Source organism: Gopherus evgoodei, chromosome 8, assembly GCF_007399415.2.
Source record: "Gopherus evgoodei ecotype Sinaloan lineage chromosome 8, rGopEvg1_v1.p, whole genome shotgun sequence".
Classification (NCBI taxonomy): domain Eukaryota; kingdom Metazoa; phylum Chordata; order Testudines; family Testudinidae; genus Gopherus; species Gopherus evgoodei.
The window spans coordinates 75,408,420-75,423,117 of NC_044329.1; the positions used below are offsets into that span (position 1 = coordinate 75,408,420).

The following is a 14,698-nucleotide window of genomic DNA, read 5'->3' on the forward strand; positions in this document are numbered from 1 at the left end:
ATTATGGTTGCCAGGAGTCTGGTTTTCGACTGGAACATCTGGTCAAAAAGGGACCCTGGCAGCTCCGATCAGCACTGCTAACCAGACTGTTAAAAGTTTGGTTGGTGGCGGGGGGATGAGGAGGGAGCCTGCAGCAGCTCTCTTTGTGGAGCTTGCAGGCAGTGTGAGTGTCATAACATATTCCCAGATTTGGACTTTAGCATCCAAAATATGGGTGTTAGCATGAAAACCTCCAAGCTTAGTTACCAGCTTGGACCTGGTAAAGCTGCCACCACCCAAAAAATTAGAGTGTTTTGGGGCACTCTGGTCCCCCCAACAACCTTCCCTGGGGACCCCAAGACCCATATTCCCTGAGTCTCACAACAAAGGGGAATAAACCATTTCCCTCCCCCCCTCCAGGTGTTCCCTCCCTGGGTTCCTGGAGAGATATACAGAAGCAAGCTCTGTGAATCTAAACAGAGGGACTCCACCCTCCCTATTTCCAGTCCTGGAAAACACAAGTACCGAGAGCCAATCTCTCCCCCACCCCCACCCCTTCTTCCAGAGGGAATGCAAAGTCAGGTTAGTAAATCTAACACACAGAGATTTTCTTTTCCCCCTGACTTCTTCCTCCCACCAATTCCCTGGTGAGCTACAGACTCAATTCCCTGGAGTCCCCCACTAAAGAAAAACTCCAACAGGTCTTAAAAAAGAAAGCTTTATATAAAAAGAAAGAAAAAATACATAAAAATGGTCTCTCTGTATTAAGGTGACAAATACAGGGTCAATTGCTTAAAAGAAATATGAATAAACAGCCTTATTCAAAAAGAACACACTTCAAAACACTCCAGCAAGTACACACATGTAAATACAAAATAAAAAACCATATAAATCACTATCTTATCTTTTGTACTTACAACTGGGAAATAGAAGATTAGAAAAGCAGGAGGCAGAAAAATTCTCTCATAGCCGAGAGAGTACAGGCAGAAGACAAAGAACAAAGAACCCACACACAAAGTTCCCTCCACCCAGATTTGAAAAAGTCTTGTTTCCTGATTGGTCCTCTGGTCAGGTGTTTCAGATTACTCCTTTCCAGGTGAAAGAGACATTAACCTTTAGCTATCTGTTTATGACACGCCCCCCAAATTGCAGACAGTGGGGAAGCTCACTGGCGGCGATTTTCTCCTATAACTTTAAAATAAACAGAGTAATACAACACATGCACCTTTACATATACCACTAAGTATATAACTAACAGACTTTTACATTTAAAGAACACTTTTTAACTACTGGATTCTGGGAAACTCTCGCAGGAGAGAGCATCAGCTACTTTGTTAGAAGCTCCTGAGATGTGCTGAATTTCAAAATCAAAATCTTGGAGAGCTACACTCCAACGAAGAAGTTTCTTGTTGTTCCCCTTGGCAGTATGAAGCCACTTTAGGGCAGCATGGTCAGTTTGTAGCTGGAACCGCCGTCCCCAAACATATGGGCGTAGCTTTTCCAGGGCGAACACAATGGCATAGCATTCCTTTTCACTGACTGACCAGTGACTTTCCCTCTCAGACAGTTTCTTGCTGAGAAACACGACAGGATGGAAGTTGTGATCCATTGCTTCCTGCATGAGAACTGCTCCTATACCACGCTCAGATGCATCCATGGTTACCAGGAATGGCTTGTCAAAGTCCGGGGCCCTGAGCACAGGGTCAGACATGAGCGTTGCCTTAAGTTGAGTAAAGGCCTTTTGACACTCATCAGTCCACTTAACTGCATTTGGCTGGGTCTTTTTGGTCAGGTCGGTCAGTGGGGCAGCGATTTGGCTGTAGTGTGGTACAAATCGCCCGTAGTACCCGGCCAAGCCTAAGAAGGATTGAACCTGTTTCTTAGACTTTGGGACAGGCCACTTTTGGATAGCATCCACCTTGGCCTGTAGGAGGTTTATGGTTCCTCGACCTTCCTGGTGTCCCAGGTAAGTCACTCTGTTTTGGCCTATTTGACACTTTTTGGCCTTAACAGTTAGTCCGGCCTGCCTGATGTGCTCAAAGACCTTTTCCAGGTGTAGTAGGTGTTCGGGCCAGGAGTCTGAAAAAATGGCCACATCATTGAGGTAGGCAACTGCATATTCTCCCTGCTAGACCATCTACTAGCCTCTGGAAGGTGGCGGGTGCATTTCGCAGCCCGAAAGGAAGGACATTAAATTCATACACCCCCGCATGGGTGATGAATGCTGACCTTTCCTTGGCAGGTTCATCAAGCGGTACTTGCCAGTACCCCTTGGTTAAGTCTATTGTAGAGATGAACTGGGCACGTCCCAACTTCTCCAACAGCTCATCGGTGCATGGCATTGGATAGTTGTCCGGACCAGTTACCGCATTTAGCTTATGGTAGTCCACGCAAAAGCGTATTTCCCCATCTGGTTTGGGTACCAGAACAACTGGAGATGCCCATGCACTAGTAGATGAGTGGATTATACCCATCTGTAGCATGTTCTGGATCGCCCGTTCTATAGCAGCTTGGGCATGAGGAGACACCCGGTAGGGTGGGGTTCTAATTGGGTGAGCATTACCTGTGTCAATGGAGTGGTATGCCCGTTCAGTCCATCCTGGGGTGGCTGAGAACAATGGGGCGAAGCTAGTGCACAGCTCCTTGATTTGTCGCCACTGCAGACGTTCCAGAGTGGTTGAGAGGTTCACCTCTTCCACGCCACTGTCTTTTTTTCCCGTCGTAGTAGACACCGTCAGGCCACTCAGCATCATCTCCCTGGACTGTAAACTGACAAACCTGTAAGTATCTGGAATAGAAAGGCTTGCGAGAATTAATATGGTACACTCTGGGCTTTAGTGAGGAATTGGGAAACACTATGAGGTAGTTCACAGTTCCCAGGCGCTCTTGGACCGTGAATGGCCCTTCCCATGATGCTTCCATCTTATGGGCCTGTTGCACCTTCAAGACCATAACCTGGTCTCCTACCTTGAAGGAACGCTTTCTGGTATGTTTGTCATACCAGGCCTTTTGCTCTTCCTGAGCATCCTTTAGGTTTTCTTTAGCAAGGGCTAAAGAGTGTCGGAGGGTGCTTTGTAGGTTTCTTACAATGTCCAGAATGTTAGTTCCTGGAGAAGGCGTAAACCCTTCCCATTGCTGCTTCACCAACTGTAATGGCCCCTTAACCTCGTGACCATACACAAGTTCAAACGGTGAAAACCCTAAACTGGGATGTGGTACAGCCCTGTAGGCAAACAGCAACTGCTGCAACACTAGGTCCCAATTATTGGAGTGTTCGTTGATGAATTTACATATCATGGCCCTCAAAGTTCCATTAAACCTTTCCACCAGTCCATTGGTTTGATGGTGGTATGGGGTGGCAACCAAGTGGTTCACCCCATGAGTTTTCAATAGTTCTTTCATGGTCCCTGCCAGGAAATTAGATCCTGAATCTGTAAGGATGTTGGAGGGCCAACCTACCCTGGCAAAAATGTCCGTTAGGGCCAGGCACACAGTGTTAGCCCTGGTGTTGCCTAGAGCTACTGCTTCCGGCCATTGGGTAGCAAAGTCCACGAAAGTCAGTACGTACTGCTTTCCTCTGGGCGTCTTTTTTGGGAAAGGACCCAGAATATCCACAGCTACTCACTGAAATGGGACCTCAATTATGGGGAGTGGCTGGAGAGGGGCCTTGACCTGGTCTTGGGGCTTTCCCACTCTTTGGCATACCTCACAAGACTGGACATACTTGGCAACGTCCTTGCCCATCCCCTCCCAGTGGAAGGACTTCCCCAACCGGTCCTTGGTTCTGTTCACCCCAGCATGGCCACTGGGATGATCATGGGCTAAGCTTAAGAGCTTCCCCCGGTACTTAGTTGGAACCACCAACTGTTTTTGCGGCTGCCATTCTTCCCGGTGTCCACCAGAAAGAATCTCCTTGTATAAAAGTCCTTGGTCTATAACAAACCAGGATCGATTAGAAGAGCTGAGAGGCGGTGGGGTGCTCCATGCCGCCGCCCAAGCTTTCTGAAGGCTGTCATCTGCTTCCTACTCAGTCTGGAACTGTTCCCTTGAGGCTGGGGTCACCAGTTCTTCCTCAGACTGTGGACTTGGGCTTGGTCCCTCTGGAAGCGATGTAGGTGATGGGGTTGTTTCCGTTGCTGGTGAACTGCTCTCCACTGGTGCACCTGAGGGTATTCCAGGCTCTGGCTGAGCCTTTTGGGTATGGCTGTCTGTTGCTTCTGCCAGTTTTGGCTCGCTGGCACCGTCTGGCGTTGAGTTTGAAGATGTGGTTGCAATTGCTGGTGCTGGTTGCTGTTCCAGTTCTGGGCCTGGGACTGGAGGTGCTGTGGCTGTTTCAGTGGTTGGCATGGTATTTGGGTCCACTACCTCTGTCTGGGTCTCTGGTAACACAGACGAGGTGCCTGTGGACGGCTCAGGAACAGGAATGGGTCTGGAAGCTTGCCTGGTTTGGCTACGTATAACCATTCCCACTCGCTTGGCCCGCTTCACCTGGTTGGCCAAGTCTTCCCCCAGTAGCATGGGGACAGGATAATTGTCATAGACTGCAAAAGTCCACATTCCTGACCAGCCTTTGTACTGGACAGGCAGTTCAGCTGTAGGCAAGTCTACAGCTTGTGACATGAAGGGGTAAATTGTCACTTGGGCCTTTGGGTTGATGAATTTGGGGTCTACGAAGGATTGGTGGATAGCTGACACTTGTGCCCCCGTGTCTCTCCACGCAGTAACCTTCTTTCCGCCCACTCTCAAATTTTCCCTTCACTCCAAGGGTATTTGAGAGGCATCTGGGCCTGGGGATCTTTGGTGTGATGGTGGTGTAATGAACTGCACTCGGTTGGCAGTCTTTGGGCAGTTGGCCTTGATATGTCCCAGTTCATTACACTTAAAGCATCTTCCATCTGACTGGTCACTGGGTCGAGGTGAGTTACTGGAGACTGGTGAGGTGGAATAATAGGGTGTCTGTGGCTTTACTTGGGTTGTAGGTGGGGTCTTTGGCTGTCCTCGGTTGTAGGGTTTATGGTCAGTGTACCCCCTGGGGTATTCGCTCCCCTTGACAGTAGCTTTCTTGCTTTCTGCCACTTCCATCCATCTGGCTCCAATCTCCCCCGCCTCGGTGAGATTTTTGGGTTTTCCATCTTGTATGTACCGTGTTATGTCCTCAGGAACACCATCCAAGAACTGCTCCATTTGTATGAGGAGGTGCAGTTCATCTATGGATTTAACATTGTTTCCTGATATCCAGGCCTCATAATTTTTCCCAACATAGTAGGCGTGTTTGGGAAATGACACATCTGGTTTCCATTTTTGGTTTCTGAAACGCCGAAGGGCATGATCCGGGGTTATCCCCATTCTGTATCTGGCCTTGGTTTGAAAAAGTTTATAGTCGTTCATTTGCTCCTTAGGCATTTCAGCCGCCACCTCTGCTAAAGGTCCACTAAGCTGTGGCCTCAATTCTACCATGTGCTGGTCTTCAGGGATGCTGTACCCAAGACAGGCTCTTTCAAAATTTTCCAAGAAGGCCTCAGTGTCATCACCTGCCTTGTAGGTGGGAAATGTCTTGGGATGTGGAACCATAATTGGTGAAGGGTTGTTAGGATTGGCTGGAGCCTGTTGCTTAGCCTTTTCTAATTCCATGGCCTGTCGGTGGGCTTCCTTCTGGAGTTCCCACTCTTTCTCTTTTATTTCCAGCTGTTTTTGGTGGTCTGCATCTTTGGCTGCTTGTTCTCTTTTGTAGGCTGCCTCTCTGGCTGCTTGTTCTCTTTTGTAGGCTGCCTCTCTTTCTCTTTCTTTCAGCTCCATCTCTTGTAGTTTTTTTTCCATATCTCGCCTGTGCTCGGCTTCTGTGATTTGTGCTTCGGCCTCCATTTTTGCCTTAGAAGGCATGGTTTCTGTTTTCTTGTGTTGGGGTGCTCTCCGGTGTTTATTGTCTGAACTGCAGGTTCTCTGTTGCCTCCTTGGGTCTGCCTAGCAACAATGCCTTTTTCCCTTTCTTCCTCTAGCTAATCTTTTAAATGTAAAGTAAACCAGAAAAACCACTTTATTTGCATGTGTATTGTGCTGGTATTTGACTCCTAATGGGAGTGCTATTGTGTTACAAAAGACCCATAATAGTTCCTTAATGGTTCCTTGCTTATATGCAAGCCAGAAACTGCAAGAGAGAGCAGAGGAAAAAAATTCTCTCTGGTTCCTTTTAAAACCAAACTGTTTCTCTCTGCTTAAAAGCCCTAGCAGAGAAAAAGAAAATAATATATCTACTGGCTTCTGGATTCTGTCTTTCCCACAACGCTGCACACCATGTCATAACATATTCCCAGATTTGGACCTTAGAGTCCAAAATATGGGTGTTAGCATGAAAACCTCTAAGCTTAGTTACCAGCTTGGACCTGGTAAAGCTGCCACCACCCAAAAAATTAGAGTGTTTTGGGGCACTCTGGTCCCCCCAACAACCTTCCCTGGGGACCCCAAGACCCAAATTCCCTGAGTCTCACAACAAAGGGGAATAAACCATTTCCCTTCCCCCCTCCAGGTGTTCCCTCCCTGGGTTCCTGGAGAGATATACAGAAGCAAGCTCCGTGAATCTAAACAGAGGGACTCCACTCTCCCTATTTCCAGTCCTGGAAAACACAAGTACCGAGAGCCAATCTCTCCCTCACCCCCCCCCTTCTTCCAGAGGGAATGCAAAGTCAGGCTAGTAAATCTAACACACAGAGATTTTCTTTTCCCCCTGACTTCTTCCTCCCACCAATTCCCTGGTGAGCTACAGACTCAATTCCCTGGAGTCCCCCACTAAAGAAAAACTCCAACAGGTCTTAAAAAAGAAAGCTTTATATAAAAAGAAAGAAAAAATACATAAAAATGGTCTCTCTGTGTTAAGGTGACAAATACAGGGTCAATTGCTTAAAAGAAATATGAATAAACAGCCTTATTCAAAAAGAACACACTTCAAAACACTCCAGCAAGTACACACATGTAAATACAAAATAAAAAACCATATAAATCGCTATCTTATCTTTTGTACTTACAACTGGGAAATAGAAGATTAGAAAAGCAGGAGGCAGAAAAATCCTCTCATAGCCGAGAGAGTACAGGCAGAAGACAAAGAACCCTCTGTCTCCCTGTATAGAAGGAATCTCTTACTTCTGCCTGAAGCACTGGTGTGAAGTGAGATATCAAAGACCTTTCGGGGTGAAATTCACCTGTGGTACAGAGGGCCAGCTCAAGGCTCTCTGGACCATTTTAACGATGCAGAGGGACCATGCAAAAAGACAGCTGCCACACAGGGATGGTTGTATAACCCCTGCACTTTGCAGAAAAAGTCTTTATGCCAGCGACCACATTGGTGCAGAAGGCCAAAATGGAGGAGGCCAGGACAGACCAGGAAGGAGTCAGGTTTCCTCAGATCCTGTTGTCCCAACACACCCTGTGAAATTGGTGTGGGCTCACTTGCTCTGGGTTGCTAGAGGATGTTTCAGCTCCGCAGCCACTCTGCACTGTACCTGACATCAATGGAATCTTTGGGTCAGGCCCATACAGCCTGATCACTGATGCATTAAGATTGTGGTGTGGATTTCCGCCTTTATGAATATGTGGGTTTTGTAAGATGGGGAAACATATCCTCATCGCTTTTCTTTTTTTCTTCATTAAAAGCCCATGTACTTCCCTATCCCTCAGTGCCTCTGATAAGACTTGCTAGGTTTGGCACTTCAAGGTATTTTCCTGTTATAAGTTTTTTTTTTTCCTTCATAGCACAGTGACTTTGTTCTCCTATTTTCCTGGTACATTTACTATACCCCAGTTATGTTTTATGTCTGCCTTAAGGCAAAGAAGTACATTCTCATCATTCTAGGGCATATAAAAGCTACACATAACCCTAATGAATTTTGTTTATATTTAAGTACATTTGATTAGTTCAGAATGTTAATCTTTACATCCTGTGAATTATTCACACCTAATTTGCCTCTGGCCTGAGAGAAACTCACCCAGAAATTAAGAGATTTGTTATAGGGAATGTGTTGAAAGGAATATGCTAATTGTATCTCTCTACTGAATCTCAGATTTAGGGAAAACGATGGCAGAAGACAAGCCTTATTTTTGATGATTTGGTATGATTTTACACCCACTTTGCACTGGGGTAATGGACAATACAAGGAGAACCTAGATCATAATGGAGAACCAAGCCAAAGCAGCCTGCCTTGCCAGTGCTTCCATTTTTGTTTTTGTTTTGTTTTCTTAAGAAAATGCTGGGAGGGTAAGTAGATGAGCATGTAAATGACAGGTGCATGGAGCAGGCATGAAATCAATGGAAATTAGATGCCCAAATATGTCTAAAAACGTGGATCTTCATCTCTTTAAAAATGCAAGATGCTCAAATATCTCAGCAATGGGAGCCATAGGAGTACCTTGGATGACAGGCATTTTTTTCTGTTACTGTAGTGGCTATTCATATTTTACATGTTCATAGGTTCATGACAAATTTCAACACAACTTATGGGAACCACTTACCCAGAGAAGAATAGAACTAATTTGATTTTCATGTTCATTCCCATCTTTATCATGCAGCTTCAAATGGTAAGAAACTATATCCCATATCTTGCACTTCACTGTGAATTGAATATAGGAATCATACCCTGTTCTTAAAATAAAGGTTCCCTAGGAAAACTGATGTTTAGGCTTCAGCTCTGGCTTGTTAGCTGCAGTGGTGCTGCAGGTTTGGGCAGAGTGTGGGTGGGTAGCAGTGTGAGGTTGGTGTCCGGAGGTATTCAGAGTGGACAGTGCAGAGAAAGGCAGGATGCCTCCGTTATCATGTTCTGTGTGCTGGGTAATAACATGAGAGAACTCTGTTTCTAAAACTAAATGGGTTCTCTATGAAGGAAACTATTTACACAGATGCTGCAAAGGCAGCTAGCATTCAAACCATGGGCAGACAAACTGGCTCCTGGTGCCTCTTCCCACATGCCACCTCTGCTTCTGCCTCCAAGTTCCACAGAGGTTGCTCTATAGAGGCTGCTGAGAACCGCCTCAGAAGTGGCATTTATTTAACCTTTAAAAACAGGTGCATCTCGGGTTCCCCTCTGTACCAGTCTCCATGTGCATGCAGTGCTATGGCGGAGGGGGAAACCTGGGTGTGACTCCTAAGGACCTCTTGATGCCAACTACAAGAGGGCATAAATGGTGCATTAGGGTTACAGGGATCCCTCAGCCTTGTATTTTCATTCTAGTTCACCAGAATAATGTCATGTAAGACAAGCTCCTCCAGACAGCGGGTGGGAGACACATTTCTCCAGGTGGAATCATTGTGTGTTGCATGTCCTACAATAGGAGTCTATTTGCATTTGAAGTCAAATGCTAATGAAGAGCTGGCAGAGATTTGAGGAGGAAACTAGCAAGAAGAGGAAAACAGCAGGGAAGAGGGAAACCCTATCTTGAAGTGAACATCAAAGATCTGCTCTGGTATGTTTAAATGTGCAAAGAGACACCCAAGCATCCTTCATCTAGGAAGTAAATGTACAGTGAATTTGCTTCATTAAAAAGGGATTTCAACCAGTCTTGGTTGAAAATGCTGGAGAGAACTTTGGGTGAGATCAGCTTCTTTAGCTAGGAGGATAACTTGTTAGTTAAGTTTAGTCTCTAGAAAGTGGATTATGATTTGGTTTTATATGTAACCATTTGTTTCGACATTTCATATGGATTTTTTCTTGAATCTCTATTCTTTTTTAAATTTCTTTTTATTTTATAACCAACTCAAGTGCTGTGAGTAATACTGGAAGTAAGACTAGTAAACTGAGGATGGAGGACCTGGTATTTCTGTAGGTATCTGGTAATCAGGGGCTGGACATCACAAGGAGACACTTTGAAGGTGCTGCAGTACATGTGTTGTCAACCCGCAAGTCAAAGGCAGGGCTGAGTGGCTGTCAGGCTGGTTGTGTTAGGGAGCTAGCACCCAGCCAGTCCAGGCAAGACCCCCTGATGCTGAGGGCAATCCTGTGCGCTCCGAGAGGTAGTCACACTTGGACACCACTCAAATGACTCCTTCACACCCCCTTTGGGGCACTGAGAGCTATCAACGTTGCTGGACAATCATCCTTTGTATTTAGGGAGCACAAGCAACAATCTTGAGGCTGTGTCCTCTGTAGCATGCTGGAGAAAAGGCTCTCTGTGTGTTCCCATCTCCATCCTCAGTGAACCTCAACAGTCAGTAGCTGGCCCTTTAAGCTCCTCGGTACTGGGATTTTACTTTCTTCTGTTTCTTCTCTTAAGCATACTCTCCGGACTCAGTAAATAATAAATAATAGCCATGCTGGCCCCTCTTTTTAATGAGCTGACCCCTAGGCCTAACATTCTGCAGCCATATATGCATGTTTCTATAGGCTGGTTTAATAGCTTACATTATATAACAATGTCGTTTGGGAGGAGTGGGTCAATGGGAGTTTTGGCTGAGTAAGGAGTGACGAATTATAAACTTCAGGATTTGACCTTGGATGAATAAAAGTAAATTGATATATAAAGGAGCTGTCATTTTCTGCCTGTTGGTAAATATGCTCAGTCTTTAACAATCAGAGGCAGATTTCAGGTAACACGTGCCATGCTCCTTGTTTTATGAAGCATTTTCTTCTTCATTGCTTTGTGTAAACATGAGCCGAATGCAAACAGCCTTTGCTGCACTTGTTGTAATTAAATGCTGTCCTAAAAATGTTCAGAATGACAGGATCTCAATATCAAAGCTACCCACTCCCAGCCAGACCACTTTGAGCAATATGGCACTGATGAGGGCAACCGCTCATATGCACATCACCAGGTTCTCCCTAACCCCACTCACACGGGGGTCCATTAGGTACTGTGGGTCTCTGGGAACCAAACCACGGAGGCTTCACCCACTCACTGGAATTTGTTTTTCTAATGTTCCTTGGCAGTGGCTGGGTGACTCATCTCTTCAGTGCACTGCCTTCTGCATCCTCCAGTCCCTAACTCAGCAAAAAGCATGCAGAAGTAAAGCACAGGATGGAGGGAACTGGGAGGCAGATCATAAAGGAGAAGAACCAGCTGGCATTGTCTTCCTTATTAATGGTCTAAATAAGGGAGAGAATACAAAGAAATATTTGGGAAGCATGTAAGAATGAAATAGGAGAGAAGAGGTGAGGCGGAAGAGCTACATGGGGCAGCAGGGTAAAGAAAAGAGAGGACATGGGAAGAACAAAAGACTATTGATTTCTAGGATAATGAGGGGAAGCAAGACAAAGAAGCAAGGGAGAGAAACAGCAGAGAAAGCCAGGGAGGAGAGAAAGGAACACAACAAGGCGGCAATGCAGAATGAGACAATGAGGGAGAGAAGAGGAAGAGCAAGTGGCACAGGGAGAAACATGGAAGGGGACAAAAGGAAGTAAAAATGATATTATGAATGTAAATCTTATTTAAGGCTGGGGAGTAAGGTAAACATGACTCTTCTCCATTTGCCTTCCTTCCCAAGAAGAAAGACTGCTGAAAGTACCTGAAGAGACAAAGGAACCGAGCGGTGGGAAAGGCCAGAGCTGAGTCCAGACTGAGACAGAGGAGTCTAGGCTGTAAAGAGAAATAACTAGAACTCTAGCTACAGAATCTCTGCATCCTGCCTAATTCAACATTTAGAGTGAGAAATTACATTATGTAACTTGTTTCTTTAGTGAATCAAGCTTAGTTTGCATGTTTTGTTTTATTTGCTTAGTAATCTGCTTTGTTCTGTTTGCTATCCCTTATAATCACTTAAAATCCATCTCTTGTAGTTAATAAACTTATTTCTTGTTTATAACATAACCCAGTTTGTGCAATCCATATCACAGAATCATAGAATCATAGAATATCAGGGTTGGAAGGGACCTTAGGATGTCATCTAGTTCAACCCCCACTCAAATCAGGACCATCTCCCAACTAAATCATCCCAGCCAGGACTTTGTCAAGCCTGACTTTAAAAACCTTTGAGGAAGGAGATTCCACCACTTCCCTGGGTAACTCATTCCAGTGCTTCACCACCCTCCTAGTGAAAAAGTTTTTTCCTAATATCCAACCTAAACCTCCCCCACTGCAACTTGAGACTATTACTCCTTGTTCTGTCATCGGCCACCACTGAGAACAGCCTAGATCCATCCTCTTTGGAACCCCCTTTCAGGTAGTTGAAAGCAGCTATCAAATCCCCCTTTATTCTTCTCTTCTGCAAACTAAACAATCCCAGTTCCCTCAGCCTCTCCTCATAAGCCATGTGCTCCAGCCCCCTAATATATTTTTTATTGCCCTCTACTGGACTCTTTCCAATTTTTCCACATCCTTCATGAAGTGTGGGGCCCAAAACTGGACACGGTACTCCAGATGAGGGCTCACCAATGTCAAATAGAGGGGAATGAACATGTCCTTCGATCTGCTGGCAATGCTCCTTCTTATACAGCCCAAAATAGCGTTAGCCTTCTTGGCAACAAGGGCACACTGTTGACTCATCCAGCTTCTCATCCACTGTACCCTAAGTCCTTTTCTGCAGAACGGCTGCCTAGCCATACGGTCCCTAGTCTGTAGCAGTGCATGGGATTCTTCCATCCTAAGTGAAGGACTCTGCTCTTGTCCTTGTTGAACCTCATCAGGATTCTTTTGGCCCAATCATCTCATTTGTCTAGGTCCCTCTGTATCCTATCCCTACCCTCCAGCATATATACCACTCCTCCCAGTTTAGTGTCATCTGCAAACTTGCTGAGGGTGCAGACCACACCATTCTCCAGATCATTAATGAAGATATTGAACAAAACTGGCCCCAGGACCGACCCTTGGGGCACTCCGCTTGATACTGGCTGCCAGCTAGTCATGGAGCCATTGATTACTACCCATTGAGCCTGACGATCTAGCCAGCTTTCTATCCACCGTACAGTCCATTCATCCAGCCCATACTTCTTTAGCTTGCTGGCAAGAATACTGTGGGAGACCGTATCAAAAGCTTTGTTAAAGTCAAGGAATAACATGTCCACTGCTTTCCCCTCATCCACAGACCCAGTTATCTCCCCATAGAAGGCAATTAGGTTAGTAAGGCAGACTTGTCCTTGGTGAATCCATGCCGACCTTGCCTGATCACTTTCCTCTCCTCTAAGTGCTTCAGAATTGATTCCTTGAGGGCCTGCTCCATGATTTTTCCAGGGACTGAAGTGAAGCTGACTGGCCTATAGTTCCTCGGATCCTCCTTCTTCCCTTTTTAAAAGATGGGCACTACTACATTAGCCTTTTTCCAGTCATCGGGGACCTCCCCCAATCACCATGAGTTTTCAAAGGTAACGGTCAATGGCTCTGCAATTACCAACTCCTTTAGCACCCTTGGATGCAGTGCATCTGGTCCCATGGATTTGTGCTCATCTAGATTTTCTAAATAGTCCCAAATCATTTCTTTCTCCACAGAGTGCTGGTCAACTCCTCCCCATGCTGTGCTGCCCAGTGCAGTAGTCTGGGAGCTGACCTTGTTTGTGAAGACAGAGGCAAAAAAAGCATTTAGTACATTAGCTTTTTCCACATCCTCTGTCAATAGGTTGCCTCCCTCATTCAGTAAGGGGCCCACACTTTCTTTGACTTTCTTCTTGTTGCTAACATACCTGAAGAAACCCTTCTTGTTACTCTTAACATCTCTTGCTAGATGCAACTCCAAGTGTGATTTGGCCTTCCTGATATCACTCCTGCATGCCTGCATAATATTTTTATACTATTCTCTGGTCATTTGTCCAATCTTCCACTTCTTGTAAGCTTATTTTTTGTGTTTAAGATCAGCAAGGATTTCACTGTTAAACCAAGCTGGTCGCCTGCCATATTTACTATTCTTTCTACACATCGGGATAATTTGTTCCTGCAACCTCAATAAGGATTCTTTAAAATACAGCCAGCTCTCCTGGACTCCTTTACCCCTCAAGTTATTCTCCTAGGGGATCCTGCCCATCAGTTCCCTGAGGGAGTCAAAATCTGCTTTTCTGAAGTCCAGGGTCCATATTATGCTGCTCTCCTTTCTTCCCTGTGTCAGAATCCTGAACTCGACCATGTCATGGTCACTGTCTCCCAGTTCCCATCCACTTTTGCTTCCCCTGCTAATTCTTCCCATTTTGTGAGCAGCAGGTCAAGAAGAGCTCTGCCCTTAGCTGGTTCCTCCAGGACTTGCACCAGGAAATTGTCCCCTACCCTTTCCAAAAACTTTCTGGATTGTCAGTGCACTGCTATATTGCTCTCCCCGCAGATATCAGGGTGATTAAAGTCTCCCATGAGAACCAGGGCCTGCAATCTAGTAACTTCTGTTAGTTGCCGGAAGAAAGCCTCTTCCACCTCATCCCCCTGGTCTGATGGTCTATAGCAGACTCCCACCAGGACATCACCGTTGTTGCTCACACTTCGAAACTTAATCCAGAGACTCTCAGGTTTTTTTGCAGTTTCATACTGGAGCTCTGAGGAGTCATATTGCTCTCTTATATACAATGCAACTCCCCCACCTTTTCTGCCCTACCTGTCCTTCCTGAACAGTTTATATTCATCCATGACAGTACTCCAGTCATGTGAGTTATCCCACCAAGTCTCTGTTATTCCAATCACTGTGCCAGGACTTCCAGTTCTCTCTGCTTGTTTCCCAGGCTTCTTGCATTTGTGTATAGGCACTTAAGATAACTCGCTGATCATCCCGCTTTCTTAGTACGAGGCAGGAGTCCTCCCCTCTTGCACTCTCCTGCTTGCGCTCTCCTGCTTC

General features: G+C 45.7%; 1 protein-coding gene across 1 annotated transcript in view; it reads left to right on the forward strand.

Moving 5' to 3' along the window:
- The window catches only part of PLPPR5 (phospholipid phosphatase related 5), a 156,155-nt gene that overhangs the window by 61,504 nt on the left and 79,953 nt on the right, over nucleotides 1-14,698 (forward strand). The window lies entirely within an intron of this gene.